The 27,500-nt window shown below is 40.8% G+C and overlaps 1 protein-coding gene across 10 annotated transcripts in view; it reads right to left on the bottom strand.

Annotated features, from left to right (window-relative positions):
* The window catches only part of LOC135102257 (sialate:O-sulfotransferase 1-like), a 442,011-nt gene that overhangs the window by 234,549 nt on the left and 179,962 nt on the right, over positions 1-27,500 (bottom strand). For 8 of the 10 annotated variants that reach the window (XM_064007185.1, XM_064007190.1, XM_064007196.1 and 5 more), the window contains exon 1: positions 26,615-26,789. The exons of 1 other annotated variant lie outside the window; for it this stretch is intronic. The gene's annotated coding sequence lies outside the window, so the exon portion shown is untranslated. One more of the 10 variants, XM_064007186.1, reaches the window with a different exon arrangement.

The raw sequence follows: 27,500 nt of genomic DNA, 5'->3' as shown, positions 1-27,500 counted from the left end.
AGAGAGAGAGAGAAGAGAGAAACTAACAATTAAACCAACAAACAAGAAACAAACAAGCAAACAAAAATAGCAAACACCTGTGCACTCAAAAGGCACACAAACAAACAAGCAAGCAAACAAATAAACTCACTTTCTGCCCCTTCTTTCGGATCTTCAAAGGTTCAAATGAAACACTGAACAGATGAGCCGGAGAGGGAGAAGGGAGGAGAAGGGGAGGAGGAGAGAGGAGAGGAGGCATAGGTAAGGGAAGGTAGCCAAAAGAAAACGGGAAGTCTCTAATGAGCAAATAACTTACTTGGCCATAATTGTTTCCTTGAGTTGGCTGCCACTCTTACCTCGCCCAAAGGAGACAAATGAGAGAGAGAGAGAGAGAGAGAGAGAGAGAGAGAGAGAGAGAGAGAGAGAGAGAGATATGAAAGGCGAGGGAGAGCAGAAGAGGCGTTAGAAAGAGAGTGAGAGAGGAGGGCGTGCACAGGGAAGGAGAAAATAATGGAAGAATGATTCTCTCTCTCTCTCTCTCTCTCTCTCTCTCTCTCTCTCTCTCTCTCTCTCTCTCTCTCTCTCTCTCTCTCACACACACACACACACACACACACACACACATCCGGGACACCACCAAACACGATGTAATTCCAATATTCTCCCTAAAATATCGAAGAAGAGAAAATAATTTATCGAGAATTTCAACTTGTGGAAACTTAATTTACTTGTAGCGACAATATTTTTCTCTCCATCGTTTACCGGACAAGACTCGTTCCCGCCCTTTTTTTTTCTGTCTGTTTCTCCTGTCCATCTTTTCCGCCTCGCTTCGTCTGGAAATTTTCTTCCCGCCATCTAAAGTGAGGAAAGATTTTTGCAACTATATTTATTTAATTTTTTTGGTATTATTTCAGTTTATTATCTACTTTTTATTTTATTTTTTATTCATTTATTTTTTTTTTTTACCGTTACGTTATTTTGTTGTTGGTGTCATGTTGGTGTTGACAATTGGTCGTCATGGTGAAGTGGTAAATAATGATCTCGTGAAGTCTCAGCAAGTTTTATTTATTCATGTATTTAAGTATTTGTGTATTTATATTTTTTTATTCCCCTTTTATTTATTAATTTAGTTACTTTTACTTATTTATTTTACTAATTTGTTTTCGTTTAGGGCCGAATTGTTCTACGGTACACTGCTTGTCTTTTTTTTTTTTTTTTTCTAAGCGGGAGAGCAAGCGCACTTCCGCAACTCTTCAGCCAACACTACAATACAATACCTTAATTTCTTCCGGCGCTAGAACCCACTCTCCCTCCCTTTATTCTGGCTCCTACAGTGAGCTTTTTATTTATTTATTTTTCACCATTTTACCCTTTGCCTCTTACATAAAAAAAAGACAAAGACAATCGTGAACTCTTCAGGTAAACAGAAGTACCATATCATCATCATGTCATTAGTGCAAGAAGCTGAGCAAGAGTTTAAGACACGACAAACACTTTGGGTCAAATAAAATTTTTATATATCCTAAAAAAAAAAATAAATAAAATAATAATAATAAAATAAAATCAGCCACAATCAAGCTTTTCCCTCGTGACCTGGCAAGGCGTCATGTATTGAGGGAGGTCATGTTGGTGAGCGGCGAAGCGAGAAAGGAGAAAGGGAGAGAGGGGCGGGAGGAGGAGGTTGATTGCGACAGAGTACTTGCTTCACTGCGTGTGTTATTAAGCCAGCTTTTGTCAGCCTTTACCGAGGCCACCACCACATGTGCTATTGAGGAAAATCTAACCTGGTATAAGAAATAAATAGATGAATAAAGTGGTGAACTATTTTGACAACATGGAAAAGTGTTAATCCTTATGTTAAAAAATAGAGTTTTGCGTTTTCATCACCCAGGTTTATGCCACGTTAGAGTTTTCTCAATAGGAAATTACCTACCAAGCACTCTATAATGCGCTAACAAAAACCTCACTCCCTGCAGCAACGAGTGGAAAATACAGTTTATCCCTTTGAGTAGTCGACTTTTCTGTGATGTCCAGTCTTGCTTAATGATTTCCTTTGACCAGTGTCCAAATATAAGACCGCGGTTAATTTCATTGCACTTGCTATGCCATTACCATGCCAAACCAATCAGAGGAAAGAAAACATTGTTTGATCTGTATAATTTCCTTTGATCAGTAAAAAAAATAGTAGTAGTAATAGTGGTAATAGTAGCAGTAGTAGTAGTAGTAGTAGTAGCAGTAGTAGTAGTAGATAGTAGTACTAGTAGGTAGTAGTATTTCATTACCATGGAAATATAGTTTTAAAAAACTGCAAAATTGTAATATATCATTATCAATCTCTCTACCTGAAGCGACGCCTGATGTGCAGCACGTGTGGCCTCTATTCTCAGCACCTGTATAATCCATCGCAGCGGCCACAATGTTCTGTCCAGTTCGTGCTCACGTCCACAGCACGCATCTTTAACTCTCTGCAGTGTGCCTCAGCTTGACCGCACTTCGCCCGCTTGTGCCAAGAGGTGCCGAGTAGATCACGTTTTCAAGAAGGATAATTGATAACGTCCTTGAAATGCTTGACTGGAGGATGGTGCAAAATTAATGTTCAGGTGATGGTTGATAACGTCCTCGCCACGATTTGAATCTGCCTGCACACCTGAGCCTCGGCATATAGGTGTAAAAGACAATTATTCTTTGCTTCACTTGATCGTAAAAGAGTTATGCTTCCAGGAACACGAGTCTTTTCGCCGCTAAGTGAGGCGCGGCGCAGGTGAGGCTCGCGGGACTAACACAATGAGCCACGCGTCATTTCTCAAAACTTCATCCCGCTCTCTGAATCCTTTTGCAGGTGCGAAGAATAAAAGCGTGACGCATCCTCTCCAGCGTGAGAGAAGACATCAAAGGACGGCCGTGAAGCATTGTCAGGAGTGACGGGCTTGGCAACGCGCCTCATCATGTCACCAAAATATAATGCTTTTTTTTTTTTTTCCAGCAAATTATACGACTGATCATTCAATGGAAATTTTTCACTTCCTCCATTTCGCTATTCTGTGACATATATTTCTCTCTTTACACAACTAGATTTTCCCAAGTTCTTCAGATCCCTTTCCCTCCATACTGTTGATAATGATGGGTACGGTTGCTTTGCTTCCTTGTCTCCACACCTTGCAATGCCAGACCAATACACGAAGTATCTATGGTCAGTTTCACACATATCATAAGCAAGCTTCATTTAGCCTCATGGACTTCACAGAACTTTATTCCCTTTCCTTTTCTTGTTAAGCTACCCTAAAAAGACACTTTTATAAAGGTCTTTATTTCATCTCGGGACAAAGGTTTTAGCACTCCTCGATTAATCTACGTGAAAATGACAACGATATAGCCACCAAGCCGTCACGTGGAGGGCGGCGAGGCGTCAACACGGGTCAAGATAGCCATCAAAACGTGGAGCTGATGACATGAGCTGTTAGAGTCATGGGAATCAGTGAATCAATCAGCCATTGAGTCACCACGCAGACTCACCGCCACCACCATAACGAAAGCAACACAGAAGACACAAAAGCAAACACCCTTGAGGACAAACAAAAATAAACACAAACAGTTTTACTGCGAGAGAAACGCCTCACCGGTTAGTTGGTATTCGTATAACACAATTGGCCTCTTCCAATGCCATTAACTTGCTTTCGCTCTTCCGGAAAAAAAAAAGAGACCATTGGATTACCGAATCATTTTTTTTTCTTCTTCTTCTTCTTGGGCGTCACCTCAAGACTCGTTAGTGTAATTCTGTTGTGAGGGTCATTTGATCTGCAGGACAGCGTTATGTGAAGGTCTAATTCAGTTTTGCCGGAGCTTATTTCATTAGTGCATGTGTCTGAGAGAGAGAGAGAGAGAGAGAGAGAGAGAGAGAGAGAGAGAGAGAGAGAGAGAGAGAGAGAGAGAGAGAGAGAGAGAGAGAGAGAGAGAGAGACAGACAGACAGACAGACAGACAGACAGACAGACAGACAGACAGACAGACAGACAGACAGACAGACAGACAGACAGACAGAGACAGACAGACAGACAGACAGACAGACAGACAGACAAAGAGGAGAATTTTTACATCCGGTCTTAGGAAGGCGACCCAGGACAACTCAAAGCCAGTGTATCAAGAAAAGACTTCACCTGTGCATTGCGTGTCCCACCTCAGTATCGCGCGCCGCCAGGTCCACTACATCACCACCGTTCGGACGATGGGTAAGCGCGTGGGCAGCGTGTGCTCGAACAGTCATGAAAAGCTGATCCTGCACTGGAAATAATGTCCTTCCTGCTCTGTCTCCCTCTGTCTTGGCGTGGGAGGACTGACAAAAGACTGACTTTGCATAATGATTTCTTTCTCCGCATTGCACGTTCCTCTTTACTAAACTGCTTCTTTTTGTGCCTTTAAATCTCCATGCATCGTTCAGTTTCTCAGTACCGATTAGACTGAGTTGAAGAGACGTATAAATGAGGCAGTGTGGCTTCAAGGCAAAGGCTCCTTCCGCTTTCTACGCACTACAGAAAACCGCAGAGAAAAAATACCCGGAAATCATAAATGAAAAATATTTTTTATACAAATACAACAGGCGACTTGGTTTCGGAGCCTGCACGTTTGATGTCAGTGCGAAGGTGAACAATGTTTTAAACGTATGCTGTGTTCCAGAACGTCATTATGCCAGATCCTTCACATCAAAGAACACGCTGAGGAGTTTTTTCCCCTTTATTTTTCATCCGGAAGTCATAAGTGAATAAAGACTTAACTTGTTCAGTGGCCATTTCAGAGTTCAAGGCCATTACGTGCTTCCTACTGGAGGAGGGAGCCGCCGCCACACCAAGGAGTCTCTCCCTCCTCTCGCCTCGAGCCTCCTCTCAATACTTGCACCTGCAAACACACCAACACATCGCATTCGCGCCCTGGGCCTCGCCGCCGCCTCCCTTCAAACCAAATGCCATGAACTTATGAAATGCATGCTTAGTTATGTTTGTTTATTTGTTTTATATATATATATATATATATATATATATATATATATATATATATATATATATATATATATATATATATATATATATATATATATATATATATATATATATATATATATATATATATATATATATATATATATATATATATATATATATATATATATATATATATATATATATATATATATATATATATATATATATATATATATATATATATATATATATATATATATATATATATATATATATACATATAATTTTTATTTTTTTTCTCTGTAGGAAGGACACTGGCCAAGGGCAACAAAAATCCAATAAAAAAATATGCCCACTGAAATGCCAGTCCCATAAAAGGGTCAAAGCAGTGGTCAAAAATTGATGAATAAGTGTTTTGAAATCTCCCTCTTGAAGGAATTCAAGTCATAGGAAGGTGGAAATAAAGAAGCAGGCAGGGAGTTCCAGAGTTTACCAGAGAAAGGGATGAATGAAATATATATATATATATATATATATATATATATATATATATATATATATATATATATATATATATATATATATATATATATATATATATATATATATATATATATATATATATGCATAGTTCCATTTTTTATTTATTTATTAATTTATTTACGCATTTATTTATTTATTCTTACTGTATTTCCTTATATTCTATTCATTTATTTATTTTTCTTTTGCATCCGAGTGACTAGAAGTCAAATATTGACGAAATGTGTAATTTTTCTTCTATAAACGGGCGGAAATTTTAGTCTATGTTTTGATTTTCTTTTTCATTTCCTACAGAGACTGTAAAGAGGAGTCTCAGAATTACAAAATATATTGTTAATCTCATTTTTTCTTTGCACTGATAACCCAACTTATATAACTTACTGTGAAATAGTTTTTATATATATATATATATATATATATATATATATATATATATATATATATATATATATATATATATATATATATATATATATATATATATATATATATATATATATATATTATTACCAGAAGACTGAAGAATTATGTAACGTGTCGTATATTTCTCTCTCTCTCTCTCTCTCTCTCTCTCTCTCTCTCTCTCTCTCTCTCTCTCTCTCTCTCTCTCTCTCTCTCTCTCTCTCTCTCTCTCTCTCTCTCTCTCTCTCTCTCTCTCTCTCTCTCTCTCTCTCTCTCTCTCTCTCTCTCTCTCTCTATATATATATATATATATATATATATATATATATATATATATATATATATATATATATCCTCTCTCTCTCTCTCTCTCTCTCTCTCTCTCTCTCTCTCTCTCTCTCTCTCTCTCTCTCTCTCTCTCTCTCTCTCTCTCTCTCTCTCTCTGAAAACTGAAAACCTCACAGTTAACATTTCTAACAAGTACATAATAATAAACCTTGCCACCACTAAGCCAAGGCAATCTTAACAGACAAACTAGCAAGACATTAACATCACAAGGTCGCCTTTAGATGTTTGTACTTCACTTATAAACGCAACATAACTCAACAACCTTTCCGCTTATGTCTGTTGCTTTTCAAGTGAATGACAGAATTTCACAAGTACGTCTTTACCTTAAGTTACCTGCGCCACCACCACCAAGTACAAGTATACGATATTATCTTAAAACCGTTATTTTGTCTCGACATTAACTCTTTCAATGCTAGACAATTTCCCTTTATAATCACCGACAAATTTAAATATTTTTTGACACTACAGTCTCTAAAAAGCTCTTTAACCTAGAAAAAGACAATTTACCTATTGTCTTCTTTTACATGTCAATGTATGGATTTTTTCGCACTCCATATTAACTGCTTTACTGTAAGATAACCACCTACAATTTTCAACCACTTTAACACAACAGTTTCTTATAAGCTTTGTAACAAAGAAAGGAGAAAATTAACTATAGATTCTCTTCTTTTCTGTGTCAATGAAAACATTCTCTTTTACATTACACTCTTAAAAAAAAATTATATATGTTCTCTTGTTTTCTATGTAAATGCAAACAATTTTTAAGCTGCAATCTCTTGAAAAAAATCTGCAGCATGGAAAAGACCAAAATTAGCCTACTTCATTTTTTCTCTGTATATGCAAAGAAAATTTTACAGTACTATGAATGTTTACAAAGGAAGATCGAGAGTTGAGCCATTACTCAGACACGAGAGTTTCAACACAGCGTTTATATTTTGTTCAGGCTGTTTTTAATTTTTCCCCGCTGTCATCCTTATTTGTTTACCAAGAGCGTAGGCAAGTCACGAGCGTGGAAGCATAAAAATAAGCACTTTCAATAAATTCATACACCGGAACTTAATATTGTTTGGGACTGGTGATTCTAAGTTAAAACAGTGAAGTTAGAAAGTAAATCTGAGGAGGTAATGTTGGGTAAGGGCCTGCGGGCGTCCAAGGAAGCAAGCAGCTGCAGTATTGACGAAGGGATCAAAGTGTGTGTGAAGGAGGCTCATGGACCCGATTTTGTGAAGGAAGCGGCCAGCGTGAAAACTGTAAGAGAGAGAGAGAGAGAGAGAGAGAGAGAGAGAGAGAGAGAGAGAGAGAGAGAGAGAGAGAGAGAGAGAGAGAGAGAGTTCCACATCCAACATACGCATACAAGAACACTAAAAAAAATAATATAGAATAACATGCATGATAAAACACCACATCCGACCACCATAAAAAAGGCAAATACATTAAAAGAAAAAAAAAAAAAAACAGGAACACGAGTCTAAAATCTGAACGCAAACAAGACGCACGAGAAGGCACGGGAGGGGAGGCATGGCGGGACACTCAGCACCCGAGGGAGGGAAAGAGAGGCAGGAATAGGTAAGCCACTAACCCACCAACCATCCAAGTGCCGATTCTGTCATAAAGGGAGGAAAACAGTGATCGGGGGAAGAAAGAACACAGAAGCCTCCCCTCTGTAAGATAGTCACAAAATCGGATGAAAGGCAAGTGTCCTCCTCCTCCTCCTCCTCCTCCTCCTCCTCCTCCTCCTCCTCCTCCTCCTCCTCCTCCTCCTCTTCCTCCTCCACCTCCTCCTCCTCCTCTTCCTCTTCCTCCTCCTCCTCCTCCTCCTCCTCCTCCTCCTCCTCCTGCTCCTCCTCCTGCTCCTCCTATTGCTTCATTTTTCATTACATGAGTGGAAAGAGTGGGATCAGGGCGGGGCAGAGGGGGAGGTCAGGGCTGGCGTGGCAGGTCTCAAGAGAGAGGGCGAGAGAGAGAGGGAAGGAAAGAGAGAGAGAGAGAGAGAGTAGGGAACCCCTGTACGTCTTTCGTTACTCACTTAATTTACTTATGAAAACAGCTTCCCGGCCTGAGCACCGCACGCGTCCCTTTTTGCACTCAAGTAATGATTCAATTTGTGATGCATAGAGGCGCGGTGGAGGGAGTAACATCACGCGACTGCACGGAGACAAAGACCACGCCTGCTATTAGATTTTATGTCCAGTTTTACGCTCCAGGCCGCTGCGGGAGGGCGCCTGTGCCTGTTAGCTGGGCGGGCGGCACGTGCAGGCCAGATGGGGAACACTGGGAGGATTAGCCACCTTCCCCTGCACATTTGAGCCACTTATAGGGCCATCCACCTCACCTCCATTTGGGACAGCCTGTTACACCTGGCCACTGATGCTGCTGTTCTCGATGACGCTCACGATTCTTATTGTTATTTATTTAAACCTTGACTAGGAAGACTCAAGAACAAAAGATTCATACACTCCCAAAAACCTTGACTACTACAATACGACAAAATGACAAAAAACTGTCTTACACGTTGCAGAAAACCGTGACTATTACACCAGGAAGACGCAAGGATGACAAAAAGACTGCCTTGCTCACTCCAAAGACTTTGATTACTTTACTAGCAAGACAAAAGACTATCTCACTCACTTAAAAAAGTGTAGACTCACATAACATTCCCAAGGAGGACAAAAAACACTCTCACTCACTCCTTCCAAACCCTATAGTTACATTACATTCCCCGTGTCCTTTCTTCCCTCTCCGGCACCTGCTTGCCTTTAATAAGGAGGATGCAACTTCCGCCAACTCTACTTAAGCAACCGTGGTGTGTGCAATCCTCGCGAGCGTCTCCTCCGGCACAAGATTGGTTCATTAGAGATGCATAATCGGCGTTTCATTCCCCACACTTGAGCTCGTGGTGGTGGGGAAGAGAGAAAAAAATGACAACTTCACTCAACTTTAGGAGACTCGCAGCTAACCGTGTCTGAGGAGGAAATTCATTCACAACGCCGCCACTCTCTCGGATTTCATCGCTTCGCGGAGAAAATGACACAAAATCGATCATCGCTTGTGTCATCACGACAGCCTCGCCTCGCGTCGCCCTGCTCGGCATCTTGAGGCGGAGGGAGGGAAGAAGGTGGTGGTGGTAGTAGTAGTAGTAGTAGTAGTAGTAGTAGTAGTAGTAGTAGTAGTAGTAGTAGTAGTAGTAGTAGTAGTAGTAGTAGTAATGTTTAGTAAAATGAGGAAAAGGAAGAGGAGAGGAAAGAGAATGAGATATAGCAAAAGAAGGAAGAGGAGGAGGAGAAGGAGGAGGAGAAAAAGGAAAATGAGCAGTAGTAGGAGAAAGAGAATATTAAAGAGAAGAAGAAGGACAAGGAGTAGGAAGAAGAGCAAAAGGAGGAAGAGAAAGAGAAAGAAGCGATGTCAAAGAAAGAGGAAGACGAGGAGGAGGGGGTAGCGCAGCACCGTGCAAACGACAGGTCGGGGTGCATTGAGCGCGACGCGGCGGCAGAAATAAGGACCATTAGTGAAAATTACAAAATGGAAGGAGAAGCTAACGTAATTCCACAGCTTCTTGGCTTACTTTGCATCTCTTTATGGTGACTCGTATTCGCAATGGTGGAGCACCGCGCCCTCACACATTACCCGGAGCTCGTTAGATGCCGCCATATTGCCACTCCCACACTCCCCAAACATGGAATTCTCATTACAGGCAGCGGTGAGGCTGACGGGCAGGGCGGTGAGCCTCAACAAGCCTCTGTACCTGTGGCGGCGAAAAGAATGGCGTGTGTATTGTGTGGTGGCGGGAAATGACGTTGGCTGGGCAGTGATAGCCAAACAAACACACTCATATAAGCACCCTTATACTCTCTCTCTCTCTCTCTCTCTCTCTCTCTCTCTCTCTCTCTCTCTCTCTCTCTCTCTCTCTCTCTCTCTCTCTGGACTGTGCATTGCTTTCCAAATACAAGATAACAGAGAAATGTTATCCAACCCCGATATATAGTAAAACACACACACACACACACACACACACACACACACACACACACACACACACACACACACACACACACACACACACACACACACACGAGTGGACATGGAGAACCTACCAGGAAAGGATGATGGCAGAGCAAGGGGTCACGAGCACCAATTAAATAAGGCTAGATGCCTAAGTACTCACCAGATATCCAGCTTCCCAGATGCTTGGAATAAGGTGTGTGTGTGTGTGTGTGTGTGTGTGTGTGTGTGTGTGTGTGTGTGTGTGTGTGTGTGTGTGTGTGTGTGTGTGTGTGTGTGTGTGTGTGTGTGTGTGTGTGTGTGTGTGCGTGCGTGCGTGTGTGTGTGTGTGTGTGTGTGTGTGTGTGTGTGTGTGTGTGTGTGTGTGTGTGTGTGTGTGTGTGTGTGTGTGTGTGTGTGTGTGTGTGTGTGTGTGTGTGTGTGTGTGTGTGTGTGTGTGTGTGTGTGTGTGTGTGTGTGTGTGTTTATGAAAGGAAATCTGGCCAAGGGCAACAGGAAGACGAAAAAAAAAATATATATATATATATAAAAGAAAAAATCAAGAATCCATAGAAGACGGCAGACGAATAGGAGAATTGACAGAAAGAATATCTGAAAGTGTACGAGAAGCATCCTTGCCTTGAACTCTTTGACTGCAACTTCGTACATCTTTTCCTATTTACCAATTACTCTGAGACATCTTTACTTGCTCTACACCCACATCCAATCTTTGAAGTGGGAAGACACTGCAAAATACATTCTTTTTCATCGCTAACTTTCCTGTAGATGCTTATAAAGACTTCACGCATTGCTTCTGGTGCTGTTTATTGTTTCGTTTCGCTGTGAAAGAGTTAAGATACTAATGAAGTTACCCATGCAAATCAGTAATAAAGTGCCTTAATTACACCCTCCATAATAGAAAAAAATACATCTCGAGAAAATTAGCAGATCTAAAATTATTCCGGCCAGAAAATTAGGCTAATTCATCACTTTGTTACTTAGTTATGCCCCGAAAAATCTATGTAACTCCCTCTGAAATGCACAAGTTGCAAAAAAAAAAAAATGAAAATGAAAAAATATCGATAAACTAGGACACCACAAGCTTGAAACAAATCCTGCATACAGGGTAAATACAACTAATGGATCCAACAACACAAACACAACACAGGAATACAAACACACGCCACACACACCACACAAGCTACTCTCTCAGCCACCGACCACGTCACTAACAGCCACACTCTCAAACACAGCCGAGCGTAGCCAATATGTTACCCAATCTATCCGCTCAATACTTTATTCTGCAGTGCTTCAAAATTTCCTATAAACAAGATAAGACTTTGTACGCCCAATGCCGCCTTGGGGAAGAACATTTGGCTAGTTTTGTTCTTTAGTTCTTTTGAGAATCCGGACAAGGAATACTCTCAAGATAGCGACAATCAAATAATCAACACTATGTGGAAAGAAAGAAAAGATAATGAATATGATGGAAGAGAGAAGACTGACTGACAATAGCAGGACTGTGTGAAACATATTGGAGTGGCGTTGGAAGAAATCACGCCCTAAAAATACTGCACCCACTTTTGAGAGAAAGGAACATCCCTCTCCAATGCAAGAGGACTGTCTATATCTCTAAATTAACACCTATATTATCATGCGGTAGTGTATCCTGGGCCCTAAACAAGGAGGTGGAAAGTCGCATCCAAGCAACCGAAATGCAAATACTCAGACTGATAAAGGGAGTGACAAGACACGACGGATTAAGAAACGAGGGAATTAAAAAGGAAAATGAAGTTATGTCACTGTTACGTTTAATAGAAGATTGGAAGATGAGGTGGTTCAGACATGTCAATAAGATGCAAGATCAGAAGTAATAAAAAAAAATCCTGGAGTGGGTGCTTGGTGGAAAGAGACCAGTAGGAAGGCCCATGAAGGGTGCATAAGAAGCATTAGAGCGAGGAAGGACAAGCCAAGCACAAGTCCGACGAAACGTGACCTATGAGGACAGAGACGTGAGGAGAAGAGAGGTGGAGAGCTGCCGCTGACGAGTGAGAGGGAAAGAGACAGAGGTTCAGAGGTTCAATATTGATGTTTTATCCATACAGGACTGTCAAGATGAGTAAAATGAAAAGATGATTGAATATTTTGAGCAAACAACATTGAGAAAATACCGACACAAAGAGATGAAATAATGAAAAAAAAGTCTACTTTTCTTTGTTTCTTGAACAAAATTATGAAAATTAACACATTTCGTAAAACAGGTTAAAGACTTCCAGCAAATAAAGAAAACATCGACGCCTGACAAGATGATAGAAAAAAATTACTCTTTCAATATTACCTGAAAATAGAACCATAATGAACACACCATTAGTGAAACACGTTAGAGACCAATTAAAGGCAGCAAATAAAATATCGACGCAAGATTGGGGAAGAGAGATTAAATTCTTTCAACATAACCTGAAAAAGACGATGAAAATGAACACAATCTAAGTGAGAGAGACAAAGATTTTCAGCAAATAAACTCAGTAAAAAAATACCGACGCATAAAGATAATGAGAAATAATATTTATCAACCTGAGCAACAGTACTAAAAATCTTTTCACTTTCAAAGGAAAACAATACACACGAGAATGACTTCCTCTTAAAAGCAGAAGAGAAGATCAAGAAGACACAACGAAATACATCAGACAAACAATACGCGGAAAACACAATACCGGAATTGCAACACAGAACAACAACTTTAACAACACAGCATAGGAGACGAACGAAACAAGTCTCAAACACACACCCATACACACACACACACACACACACACACACACACACACACACACACAACGTCATTAGAACTAAGAAGATTACAACAAAGGCGAGTCATTTTTTAAAAACAGCAAAACGAGACCAGACAGGGAATTATAGCAAGATCCAGAAAACAGGAGGAAAACAAGACGCGAGCAAAACAATAACAAGAAGTCTATTCAAGACGCACAGACGAAATCGGTAAAATCGTCTTCACTTTTCCGCCCTTATTAAACAAGGAGCCCACCAACCCTGCACTGCAAGTCCCGCCGTGATACGCTAGGCGGCCGAACAAAGGAAAGCAGGAGGGAAGCAATGCACTTTGCCGCTGGTCTCCCGAGGTAACTGAAGGCGAGAGAAAAAGTACCAGAGAGAGAGAGAGAGAGAGAGAGAGAGAGAGAGAGAGAGAGAGAGAGAGAGAGAGAATTAGCGAGTATGCAAATAAGTAAGAGACACGAAGCTCCGTAAAGAAGAAAGAACGAAAAGCTAATAATTTTTCAGGCTCATGTGGAAAAAAAGACGAGAAAATTAAGCATATTTAGAGAGAGAGAGAGAGAGAGAGAGAGAGAGAGAGAGAGAGAGAGAGAGAGAGAGAGAGAGAGAGAGAGAGAGAGAGAGAGCACACACGCACACAGCACAAGAAAGACAAATACAGAAACACGAATTAGCCAGCATTGTTACTAAAATATGAAGTTCCCTTGTGTAAAAATAAAACACTGCTTGCTCCTTTATCACTGAGACAAGAAGTGAAATCGAAAAAAAAAATATTGCATTTTTCGTCCACACATTAAGTTGTTGCTCTACCCAGAATAAGCAGAAAAACATAATGAGTATATATTTGCAGGAAGCTCAGTAGAAAAGGTATGCGTCAAATTAAAAGGGTTTGTTCTCCTAAGACAAACTCCCCCCACATTTTTCTTGCCTTCACTGCGTGGTAGGAAAAAATACACAGCCATTTGAAAGTCAAGTGAAACAAAAAACAAAATAAAAACAGCTTTTATATCGTGATTTCTTTCCACAACTACTTCAAGTTTGAGGGACAAAGTTCACAGCTAATTATTCACAGTGAAGGAGAGTGAAAGGCCAAGCTAGTAAGCCAAGCCCCCTCTCTTACTCTTATGCAGTCACTCCTATCCTCTTCTTTATTTTCCTTTTCTTCATACATCTCCTTCTGCCCATATCTTGTCTTCCAACACCCATACTCTCGTCTTTTTCCTTATTGTACCCTCTCCTATCTCACATTTTCTCCCCTCTGTTATTCTTCCGATCTCACTCACCCCTTTTTTTATTTTCTTTTTTCCTCTTTTTCTTCCACATCTTGCCTCCTTCTCATATTCTCCTCTCTTCTTCCTTTTTCCACTCTCTCCTACCTCCCGTTCTTCCCCTGTCGTTAATATTACCTATTCCCTTTTCTCTATTTGTTTATTTTCCTCCATTCTATCTCTCTCTTCTCCCTGATAACATTATTCCCCTCCCCCTCAATGCCATTCAATTTTTCCTTTCCTCCCTTTTCTCTTGCTCTCCACCATTTCCCCTCACCTCCCTTTCCTTTCCCTTCAATCATTTTTCCTCATCTCTCCACTTCACCTCTACCGTCTCCTCTTCCTCCTTTTCTCCTCCTCAACCACCATCTCCTTCCTTCCCCTTCACTATTTCCTCACTTCTCCTCTTTACCTCTAACGTTTCCTCTTCTTCCATTCCTCCTCTTCAATCCTTCTTCTAGCTCCCATGACCTATCCCTCTCCTTTCTCCCTTTTCTGCCTGCCTAAAACCCTTCGATTTCCATGACTTTTTTTCCATCTCTCCTTTCCTTTCTACCTCGCATCTCCTTTCCCTCCTCCTCCTTCTCCTCTTTCATATTTCCATCCTCTCTCTCTCTCTCTCTCTCTCTCTCTCTCTCTCTCTCTCTCTCTCTCTCTCTCTCTCTCTCTCTCTCTCTCTCTCTCAAAATCTCAAAATCTCGCGCAGTAAAGCGGCCTCGTCCCAAGCAAATGTTTTCATAAACCAACATAATAAGATAACAAGGACAAAAAAATCCTCATACATTCGCGCGCGCACACACCCACACACACACACACACACACACACACACACACACACACACACAACTACAGAATCTAACCCCTCGCATCCCTCCCGTCCTCCTTACCTAGACAGAAGAACCACAAAACAGCTCCGGGCACAAAGAGACAAAAGAGAGAGAGAGAGAGAGAGAGAGAGAGAGAGAGAGAGAGAGAGAGAGAGAGAGAGAGAGAGAGAGAGAGAGAGAGAGAGAGAGAGAGAGAGAGAGAGAGAGAGAGAGAGAGAGAGAGAGAGAGAGAGAGAGAGAGAGAGAGAGAGAGAGAGAGAGAGAGAGAGAGAGAGAGAAATAATAACACTCCCTTTCATCCAACCCCACCCTCTCCCCATCTACATCCTCCCTATCCTTTCCCATATTAGTTACCTGTTTTTACCTGAGAACTGAGGATTCCCACGCCAATCTGAACTGTGTCTCCCTGGTAAGGCGACGCAGGGATACGGCATGCAATCTCTTATGCAATAGAGAGGCGCCGAGGGTCGAGTTAGGGGACAAGGGGCCGCCTTTAGCAACTACAGAACGCATAACTCTGATCTGTAATTGGGCCCCGTAAATCCGAGAGGGAGGGAGGAGGAGGGTGTCAGGGAAGGGGGCGGCGTGTTGACTCTAGCCACGTCAGTCCCAGGGGTAATGGAAGCAGCGTGCGAGGGTCCAGTGTTGGCACTGTGACCATGACTCACGCGCCGCCGGGCCAGCCACGCGTAGGCCAGGGCGCGCGCGCGCGCACGCACGCACGCACGCACACACACACACACACACACACACACACACACACACACACACACACACACACACACACACACACACACACACACACACACACACACACACACGTACACGTGCGCACCCAAACAAACAGAAAAAATCAGTGCTTTAAAGAGAGAACCATTGCATTAATTCCACCTCCCCTACACCCCCCCACACACACACACAGTACAAAAGTAAAAATTAACATCACAAAAATAATCACTCCATTAATACCAAATGGAACCGGTCACACACACACACACACACACCCACACAAACACACACACACACACACACACACACACACACACACACACACACACACACACACACACACACACACACACACACACAGAGAGAGAGAGAGAGAGAGAGAGAGAGAGAGAGAGAGAGAGAGAGAGAGAGAGAGAGAGAGAGAGAGAGAGAGAGAAACCTTTCCTTTCCTCTCCCTGCCCAACCCTTGTGTGGCGATGCTTGCGTTAGTGCCTCTCCTCTCCTCTCACCCCTCCTCCTCCTCCTCCTCCTCCTCCTCTTCCTCCATCTCCTCCTCCTGTTCTCCGCTCTAGGGCAAGAAGGAGATTAGGTCCTCGAGGCGCTTGCGAGAACATTAATACGTTTGAATGAATGTTTCGGTAACCTGGGAGTGTTGCTTACTTTCCTCCCCTTCCAAGCATCCTCCTCTTCCTCCTCCTCCTCCTCCTCCTCCTCCTCCACCTCCTCTTCTTCTTCTTCCTCCTCCTCCTCCTCCTCATTGTCCACAATATTCAGGACACGCGCGCTCACAAAAAAAGATTCTCTCGCTCATGGTGTTCGTTTTGCTTGTATTTGCTTGCTTCCTCCTCCTGTGTTGTGATTTGCTGGGCTGCGTTAATAGGAGTGTTTGTGTGTGTTGTTTATGGTTATATTGTGCTCTGGTTTGAGTAACTGAGCGGTGAAAGATGGGAGAAGCTGTTGGTTAGGCTTGTTTTGGTTAGGTTAGGTAAGATGAGGTTAGGTTAGGTAAAAAGTAAGGAAGATATATAGGGCTTATGATTATTTTGTTCTCTGGTGTGTGTGTGTGTGTGTGTGTGTGTGTGTGTGTGTGTGTGTGTGTGTGTGTGTGTGTGTGTGTGTGTGCGATGTAGTGGAATACCAGCGTGCTATGAGACTGGTCGGAATGTACGGCTGCGGGCAATGGGTAAGATGCAAATAGGAAAGGACACGGAATGGTTGGTAATACTCGTAGTAGGCAAGGTAGGGATGCACAGGATACGGAGGTGGTGTTGGTGGTGGTGGTGAACGCGGTGGTGGTAATGGTGGAAGAGGAAGAGGAGGAGGAGGAGGAGGAGGAGGAGGAGGAGGAGGAGGAGGAGGAGGAGGAGAAGGTGGTAGTGGTGGTGGTGGTGGTAAAGAGAAGAAGGATTAGGAGATGCGTTCATAATAAAACCAAGAGAGAGAGAGAGAGAGAGAGAGAGAGAGAGAGAGAGAGAGAGAGAGAGAGAGAGAGAGAGAGAGAGAGAGAGAGAGAGAGAGAGAGAGAGAGAGAGAGAGAGATTAAAGTTAGGCTCCCTGGATGCTGCGACATAGATTTCAATATCTCGCTTGAGCACGAGCGACCACCTGAGTGACGCTACACCAATAGTATCTGAGGAACCTTTATTGAGGAGGAGGAGGAGGAGGAGGAGGAGGAGGAGGAGGAAGAGGAGGAAAATAGATGTGGTAAAAGGAGCAGGAGGAGGAGAAAGAAGAGGAGATGGAGAAGGAGAAAGAAAAGAGGAGGAAGGAGAAAGAAGCAGAACACAAAGACGACGAAAAAGACGCCGAACAAAACAAAAACGAAGCAAAAAAGAAAACATGAACGAGACGAAGACTAAAAAAAACGAAAAAAGAAAATAACGAGTGGAAGAGGGAGAAGATAAAATACGAGACGAAAGCGAAGGAGAAAGAGAAAGAGCAGAGGGAAGAAGAATAAAAATGGAAGAAAAAAAAGTAAGGTGCTTGGGCGACACAAAAGAAACATGAATCAGTTTTAACAAGAGATGAATAAGTCGACCAATTCTTCACCGATTCTGTTACATGACAAAGGTGATTTTTTCTTCATGCTTTAGAGAAGGGAACATAAAACAGCACGAGAAAGAGAGAGAGAGAGAGAGAGAGAGAGAGAGAGAGAGAGAGAGAGAGAGAGAGAGAGAGAGAGAGAGGTGAAGGGGGAGGTAGGGGAGAAAATAATTCATAAGAAGTGAAGTACGGAGCAGGAAAAATAACGAGCCAAGTAAAAATATCACACACACACACACACACACACACACACACACACACACACACACACACACACACATTTAAAACGCGTAATATTTACGACAAAAGATAATCTGGAACACTCGCATCCATCATGTCGCTAAATCCGCTCCTCCTCCTCCATCTCCTTCTTCTCCTCCTCCTCCTCTTCCTCCTCCTCCTGCTCCTCCTCCTCCTCCTCTTCCTCCTCCTTCACGACGTGTCCGGAAATATTATGCCGAGTGATGAGGACGGTTCCCAGAAATTCTATCAAGCACGACAAGAAAGGGGAGAAGTTTAAAAAAAATATGAAAGAAAAGTGAAGAAAAAGAAGCATAAACAAAAATGCCACAAATGCACATAAATATTTCCCCACGCAAACAAGCAAAAAAACAACAACAAAAAACAAATGAAGGGATGGAAATGATGAAATGCAACACTAGTGACAGAAAGAGTAAGAAAAACCTAGTCTTGGTAAGTTATGTGTATGAATGAAAGGTAGAACAAGAAAAGGCTTTCTCCCTTCAAGCACTCCCTCCAGAACGCAGAGGATGAATGACTGACTGAATTACTCCTTATCTGCTTAGTGCACTCGGTCCCATGCAAGATTTTAGAGCATGATTTTTAGATGCCACTGACAGCAAAGAAGTAATCGGGGAGTTAAGACGAGAAAAGGCTTTCCCCTCCCAACAGTTCCTGCCAGAGCTTGTAGAGAATGACACACTTTCCAGACTGAATTACCCGTTTCTCTCCTTTGGGTTTTCCTTAGACTTAAGAAAATTAGTCTGAGGCAAGAGAGAGAATTTAATTTTGAATAATACCACTGACAGCAAAGAAGCAATCGAATAGTTAGGATGTTCTAGTACCTAGAGTTTTATGTTTCTTCACTGAACAGACTACGGTTATTCAAGTAATTATCAGTGTTGGCAGTCACAGGATAGACGGAAATAGGTAGGTATGTTTCATAATGGAACTACCACGTGCAGACCTAACGGCTTCTTGCAGCTTCCTTTATTTTCCTGTCTGGCATCAAAAAGAGAAGACTTTAAAGAAGAAAACCACTCCAACATTTCTTTAGAAAAATAGACTGGCGTGGAGGATTTATAGTGAAACAAGAATGGAAAAATATAAACTTTACGCTACTATTGCAGGAATCTCTGTCCGGAGGAGGAGGAGGAGGAGGAGGAGGAAGGCCATAAGGGACGCGGAGACCCACATGATGGTAAAGCTACGCAGAGATCTGACTGTCCAACACTCTCTCCAATAAACAGCGTTACAGTGACAGGGAAAAGGTAATTACCTGTGTGTGTGTGTGTGTGTGTGTGTGTGTGTGTGTGTGTGTGTGTGTGTGTGTGTGTGTGTGTGTGTGTGTGTGTGTGTGTGTGTGTGTGTGTGTACCCTGCCTTAACTGTAATTAGTAATGTATAGTTCCATCTGTCCTCTACATACCCGTACTAATTAATGATCCTCTCTCTCTCTCTCTCTCTCTCTCTCTCTCTCTCTCTCTCTCTCTCTCTCTCTCTCTCTCTCTCTCTCTCTCTCTCTCTCTCTCTCTCTCTCTCACGACTTGACGGGGATTAAAACACTTTTTTTCAAAATCCAAAATGATCCTTTACCAGTGATATGTCTCAGTATAACATTTAATTTCTTTATTCCGCTGAAACAATGCTTTTATCTATCTACTAATCAGCTTACATAACATAATGTTTGTGTTTTTCTATTTATCTAATTTACTTGTTTACACAACATTATTAACTTTGTTTTTCTTATTTACTTTCCTTTGTTTCCTTTATTTATTTCTAACTGTCTCTTAATGGTTTAAACATTACCGTACTTTATGTATTTTCTTCGATTTATTTTCCTCTTTCAACTCATTTTTCTATATTTCAGCTCCGCTCCAAACATCTAAACATTATCTTTTATGAGAAAGTACATTCATCATTTCAGAAGACAGGTAATCAATATTTTTACTGACAGCAACTAAATTCCTTGTCTACCAAACTGTCTACAAAACGCTGACGTCTCACGACCTCCTTCTTATTCCCCATTTCCATTTCCGCTACGTCTTATTCCCCCCACCAACAGACTACATTGCCCTTCATAGAGTAATTCAATGTCTCTGGCTCTGTGTACTTCTCTGGCTCTGTGCACTTCATCGTCTGTTTTTTTTCCACTAACAGCGCAACTCTGAAAGACCTTCCTCCTGTGGTATATGATTAACGTTAAGTGGTGTATTGCTATTATATTTATTTGTTTATTTATTTGATTATTTATTTTGTTTAGTCAAAGGTAAGTGGTAAGTTAAACACGAGAGTTCTTCACACACAATTATACTCTCTCTCTCTCTCTCTCTCTCTCTCTCTCTCTCTCTCTCTCTCTCTCTCTCTCTCTCTCTCTCTCTCTCTCATACCAAACCTAAAAGCACTACTTCTTTGCCTGTATCTTAATTTTCCATCATACATTTTTCCCTACATTCTACATAAATTCTGCATCTGTGTACTAAGAACGTTCTTTGTTTATTTTATTTACTTTCTCTTATCGAGTCGAATTACTGTAGTGATAGATGAGGACGTCAGTGTCAGCTAGCAAAGAACAAACTCATTATTTCAAGCGCCACGTGTCACCACTGCCACCTAGCGGCGTTGGACGAAGGCTCCTCTGCCGCCCTCCACGAACAAACATCACTTAATTCCATCCCACACACGTTTAATCATTATTTTGTAACTAACAATAAAAAAAAAAAAATATGAAGCCAATGGATACCACTCAACTTTTTTTTTTTTTTTGCCCCAAGTGGAATATGATGATTAACAGCTACAATATTAATCTCTGTGGGAAATTAGTTTTTTTAGGGGGCAGCTTACGAGCGACTGGGGAAGCCATTTGGTGCCGAATTATCCAAACGCTGACCGGACTGGCTTGGAACGGGGAAGCGGGAGCGTTGATTCATTTCCACCGAATGAATGGAACCGTTTTGAGGGGCTGCTTCGGGATTAATGAAGCCTACACTTGTGTTCGGGATTCATGAAGCCTCTTTGTGTGTCCCTCCAGCCCCTACAGCTGCGGGGGATGCGTGGCTGGCCTCCCACACCCCCTTCGGACCCCTCTACCCGCCGCGGGGGATGCAGATGAGTGGGCGGGACCTGGTTAAAATAACAGTGACCAGGTTAAATAGTTGCCTGTGGTCCCGCCTCGCTCCGCCCACACGACGCGAGGCTCAGAATTAAGTTATTCAGCCCAGTAATATTGCAGAATAATTCACTGCAGCCACTCCCACGTAGTTTACTTTCTTCACTGTTATCAGGTGTGATTCTGTTTTGGATTTTCTTTTTTTCCAGATTGATTTCGGGCATTTCTGGGCTACTTTAGTATTTGACTCTTTCCTGTCCTCAAAAAGTAGAATTCCTGCAACTCGAATCACAAATTAACACAGACCGTCAATAAAAATAAGACATCATCATTTCTTCTTGCTTTATCTATTTTTTTTTTTTTTTCACGTGCGAAGTCAACCGGAAGAAAGATCACCAGAAGAAAAAAATGAAAAAAAAAAAAATGCCAGCTACGTTACCGCTAAAAACTTTTCCAGACATGTCCCAAGACTCCTCTCATGAAGCAGATCAAGGGAAGGGAAGATGACGTACTTACGTGTATTTAACTGTTTTAAGGAGAAATATAAACTCATGCAATAAAGGGTTTGAGCTCCATACGTACGATATTCATTTTGTGTATTACGACATCTTTCAAAATGTATACTCTAAACTTTCATCCCAATATTTCATTAAGCTTGATAAGAATTCATAAAAATCAAAGGATTAAATAAGTCTTTCCATCTCACTCATTATAATCTTCCGGGTAAAGTATTGTTATCGAAGACTTGCAGCGTTACATCCTAGGTCCGACTGAAGAATGAAGAGTATTTAAGACTGAGAATAATAAAGCAGCGCGCGTACAAAGAGAACACAGTGAGAGAGAGAGAGAGAGAGAGAGAGAGAGAGAGAGAGAGAGAGAGAGAGAGAGAGAGAGAGAGAGAGAGAGAGAGAGAGAGAGAATGGATGAATTTTTGACGTTGAAATGACGCATATCGAGCCAAGCAATGCTGATGTATAAGAAAACGCGACACGGAGACTGGGCAGTGTTGACACACACTCGTGAAATATTAACGTCACATCCGGGCCAGAGTCAGCCCCGATGTCTGGAAGCAACTACCGGGAGGTGGGCACAGAAAACCATTACAGTAATTATAACAACATTTAGAAGAAAACACCACTGGTGATAATGATGATGTTAATAATAATAATAATAATAATAATAATAATAATAATAATAATAATAATAATAAATTCTACTACAACTACCATTACAACGAACCATACTATACTGCCATTGTTCTAAATAATTCAATACTGACTTTTCTTCATTGCAGAGAGAGAGAGAGAGAGAGAGAGAGAGAGAGAGAGAGAGAGAGAGAGAGAGAGAGAGAGAGAGAGAGAGAGAGAGAGAGAAAAAATTAAATCAATTAACACAACCTACGATATTATATGCATTATGAATCTATTTAAATTACAAAAAAGAGGGAGAATATAAACAACGAAGATCAAACTTAACCAATCGCGCGCACGCACGCACGCACGCACACACACAAAAACACACACACACACACACACACACACACACACACACACACACACACACACAGCTGGGTAATCAAACATTTATAGCATGAATTCAAAATCAATACAAGGTGCCGCCATTACCATAAGCAAGATGCATATCAACACACGCACGCACGCATGCATGCACGCACACACGCACGCATGCACGCACGCACGCACACTGTAATAGACATACAATGTGACTCATACGCGATACATTTTTTTCAAGACTGGCAAAAAAAAAGATAAAAAATTAAAAAATTATATATATATATATATATATATATATATATATATATATATATATATATATATATATATATATATATATATATATATATATATATATATATATATATATATATATATATATATATATATATATATATATATATATATATATATATATATATATATAAGATAAATGTACGAGCTAAATTTCTGAACCGATATCTTTACTTTCTTTTTAATATTAATGTGTACTTTTTTTTATGTTCAGTTATCATGTCAGAATTCCAATTAGATGTGTTGCTTAGTTACTGCACAGTGGCTCTGAAATTCCCAACTCCCTCCCTTTTACTATTGATGTCGTCCTTTTTCGACATTCAAAGCGCTGTAGAAGAGTGGACAAAATTAAGAGGGAATGTGAGGTTAATTTTGTCTTTTGTTGGCTTAGTTTCTGCGCTGTGTTTCTGAAATTTCTATCTCTACTTACAGCATTTCATTACTTGTATCGTCCCTTCGTAACATTCAAAGCACTGCAGGAAATGTTCATAGACACAAAACTAAGATGGAAAATGAGGTTTATTCTGTATTTCCTAGGCCAGAGAACATTTCCAAGAGGCTGCACCATAACAAGAGACTGCATCATAACAAGAGACTGCACCACAAAAATAAAGTGTCCAAAGTTATAAGGAATCATGAGAAAATAAGTAAATTTATGGCTTCAAACCGGAAGAACATTATATTACCCGAAACACACGGCGACCACCACCACCACCACCACCAGAAGCAACTTTCCGCGGGCCACAAGCAACAACTTCACGTTAACTTCCGCGCCTCGGTGAAACACTGGCAAGGGGACGCGGAGTTGTTCCCCTCTCCCTCTCCGTCTTCCTGCACCGCACCGCCTTTGCTTCACCACTCCTGCCCAATTAACAGCCGGTGGAGAAAGTAACACACACGTCATGAAACACTGGTTTACATTATACAGTTTCCTTGCACAGTCACGAACAAAGAGCATCAGTAAAGTCAGTAACATCGCTTATCACAGTGAACACTTCTTACTTTCCCTCCCTCTCTCTTAGTGCTGAGTCAGTAGAGAGCTTCAAAAGGTTAGATAAATTTACTGAAAGGGATGATAGGTGTGTGTTTTGTACAGGGACAGCCACGTATACGCCTACTGGCCTCTTGCCTCTCTTCTGTTCCTGTGTTCTCCCTTGTCCCTAAGTGTTAAAATACTAGCATTTCAGAATAATACCAAAGGATTTTTTATTTATTTATTTATTTTGTTTTTTTCTGATGAAATTATAAATATCATGATTATATGTATGTCACACCATATCAGCTCGAGACACTTCTCCAATTTTTAATAATCCTTCTGGCCCTTTTTTCTTTAGAGATTAATACCTTAGTGAGTTTTTTTTTTTTTTTCATTATTCTTTGTTGCCTTTGTCCATTACACATGTTATATATAAAGAAAAAAAAACAGTTTCTCTATTAAAGAAGCATTTAGGATGAGGCACATAGGCGTTAGGTTAGGTTAGGTTTAACCAAAAATATTTACCGGCAGGATTAAGTTAACACTGATCAAATAAGCGAAACTGAAGAAAAACTTCCACACAAATAAACAATGGAAGAGTGAACAGGTATGCAGCAACACATTCATGCAAGCAAAGCTGGAACAGATTATGTAAGCCCAACGCATCACGCTATAAAACAATATTCACAATAATCCCATTACCAGATTAGCTGTGATACAAATCCCCGAGGCGCCGTAATGAAGTCTTACACAACGCACTCTGATAAAACTTCTACCGCGACACACGTGCCCCTCGCCAACACTGAAAATACATGTTTGATCGTGTTAGCTCATCATGGCATCATGCTCTTAAGAAAACTATTTCTTTTGGTTATTCTTTCTAACAAGCCCGTGGCACGTACGCACATATAATGCAGGACACATTATGGATTTGCCGTAAATGTAAAAATAATTGGCGGCACGATTCTGATGTGGCTGCAATAGTTCCGAAATTGTGCTGCATCTTGGATCTTTTTTCTCTTTTTCTAAGAATCAATTTTTCTCCTTAAATAAAAAAAAAATAAAAAAAAAAAAAATAATAATAAAGCCCATATTTTACTTATTTTCTCCCCTCCCCCAAAATCCGATTCTCTACAGGCCCTAAGCTTATTTGAGGGATTTGGGAGGGTAAAGAAATGATGGGGCAATTGACTTATTGTAAAGAATTACCTTTTTTTTCTTTTTCTGTCAAATCTTATTAACAATATCATATACTTAATTTTCATACGTGTCATTATTTTTTTTTTTTTTATTTTTTATCTTTTATTGATATATATATATATATATATATATATATATATATATATATATATATATATATATATATATATATATATATATATATATATATATATATATATATATATATATATATATATAACCTGGCATTTCAATTCAAATCTGGTGTCTTCTGTTCGACGAGTTAAGTACACTCAACATATATTCCACGTACACTGTTTAAAAGGGCACGGACAGTCTCCTTTTTCTATGCACAAGGGAGGAAGACCAAAGGGCACACACAAATTCAGGAAAAAAAATCCGCTCGTTGTGTCTCCCCCAAAAAAGAAAAAGTAAAGAAAAGGAAAACGGCACGTAGACTCTTTTTCTTCTATACGCATAAGGGAAAAAATGTACTTTACTTGTGTCTCCCCATAAAGAAAACGAAATAAAAGGAAAATGACAGATACACAACCCCTAATTGGCACAGTCTCCTAACCGCCACATAGTTTCCTAAATAGCACATATTCTAAATAACACGCAATTTCTCCGATGGTACGTATATTTTCCTAACCACCACATACATACTCATAAACGGCACCTACACTCTCCTAACTGGGACATACACTCTCCTGACTGCCACATGTCCTCCTAAATGGTACTTATAGTTTACTAAATGACACGTATATTTTCTTAACTACTACCTGCATTCTCCTTGATGCCGTATACAGTCTTTTAGCGGCCACATACTCTTAAACGACACTCTCCTAACTATCATGTATAATCTTTTAACTAACTGGCACAAAGTCTTCTAACTGGCACATACTTTCCTGATTATCACGTAATAATCTACTAAACTACCACTAACAATGTCCTTAAGCTACGTAACAGTCTACCAAAGACAAACAATTAAGGACACCTTGAATTTACACCAAACACTACTTACACTCCACCAATCAGCAAGCGACGAGGAGTTTTACTGAAATAATATCGAAATGATGCATACATACTGTTTTCTTCTCTTCTTGGTGATGGTAAGGGCGTATATAACAATGAAGTATATGATAAAACTAAAACATAATTGCTTCGTCCACTATAATGGGACAGACGCGAAAATGTAACAGTGAAGCACAATGATGATGACAATTTAATAGTTTCGTCCACCAAAATTAAACGGACATGAAAGTATAACAATGAAGAATAATAACAAATCCAAAAAGTATAATGGTCTCGTCCACCGGTAAAAAAGACGGGCGTGAAAGTATAACCTCGCCAGGACACATTAAAAGAAAAGAAAAAAAAAAAAAACGCCAAAACACCAATAGCTGAAAAACTTCTTCACTTACTTATAATACTGCACCTCAATGTCGGGACGCGCCTCATCCTCGTCAGGTGAGGAGGGCGTGTAGCAGGACACCCTACACAGATGTGCCAGCACCAGTACAGAGCAACGCTTCACCAGTGAGCACAATACACCACCACCCTCCACTCCATCATTATCACCACCACCACAGATGCTTTGCTTACTGGTGTCAGCTGAGTGTTTTTCCTTCCTACAGCCCAGTGTGATACTAATACACCAGCCGCTCTCTGAAACACAAGGAGAAAGATTAGACTACAATTACAGATAATTTCGTGTATTTTAGTGGAATCTGTACATTTCAGAAGCATAGAATAGCAAGTGTTTGGAAGCTCATTTGGTTATAACTATCGTTTAAAAGTAGACTCATCTATCCCGGCCTTCCGTTTTCTATGACAGATCAGCTGGCCTGCGAGCCTCGACCGCTGGCCTAGTGATACTATTATCTTCGTTATATCCTTGATCGATGCATGTAAGAGCGCATATGAAGCACATAAAAGATTAATAACGCTATATTTTCAAGGACACTGCCTCATGGGATGCCGGTAATGGATTCATAGGACCTGGAGTCTACATATAAAAGGTCATCGATTTGTGATGAATACTTAGGCCTTGAAAAACAGATAAGAGTACGTAGTCATCGCCTCACTGCCGCTATTTGAAGGACTGAAAACACTCGCAAAATAACTTCTTTACCTTTGATCGTGCCCTTGGATATCACACACACACACACACACACACACACACACACACACACACACCGCGTAGTGTAGTGGTTAGCAAGCTCGGCTCACAACCAAGCAGGTCCGGGTTCGAATCCCGGGCATGGCGAGGCAAATGGGCAAGCCTCTTGTTGTGTAGCCCCTGTTCAC

Source organism: Scylla paramamosain, chromosome 7, assembly GCF_035594125.1.
Source record: "Scylla paramamosain isolate STU-SP2022 chromosome 7, ASM3559412v1, whole genome shotgun sequence".
NCBI lineage: Eukaryota > Metazoa > Arthropoda > Malacostraca > Decapoda > Portunidae > Scylla > Scylla paramamosain.
Note: the sequence above shows the minus strand (reverse complement) of the source record. Positions and strands in the feature narration are given on the sequence as shown.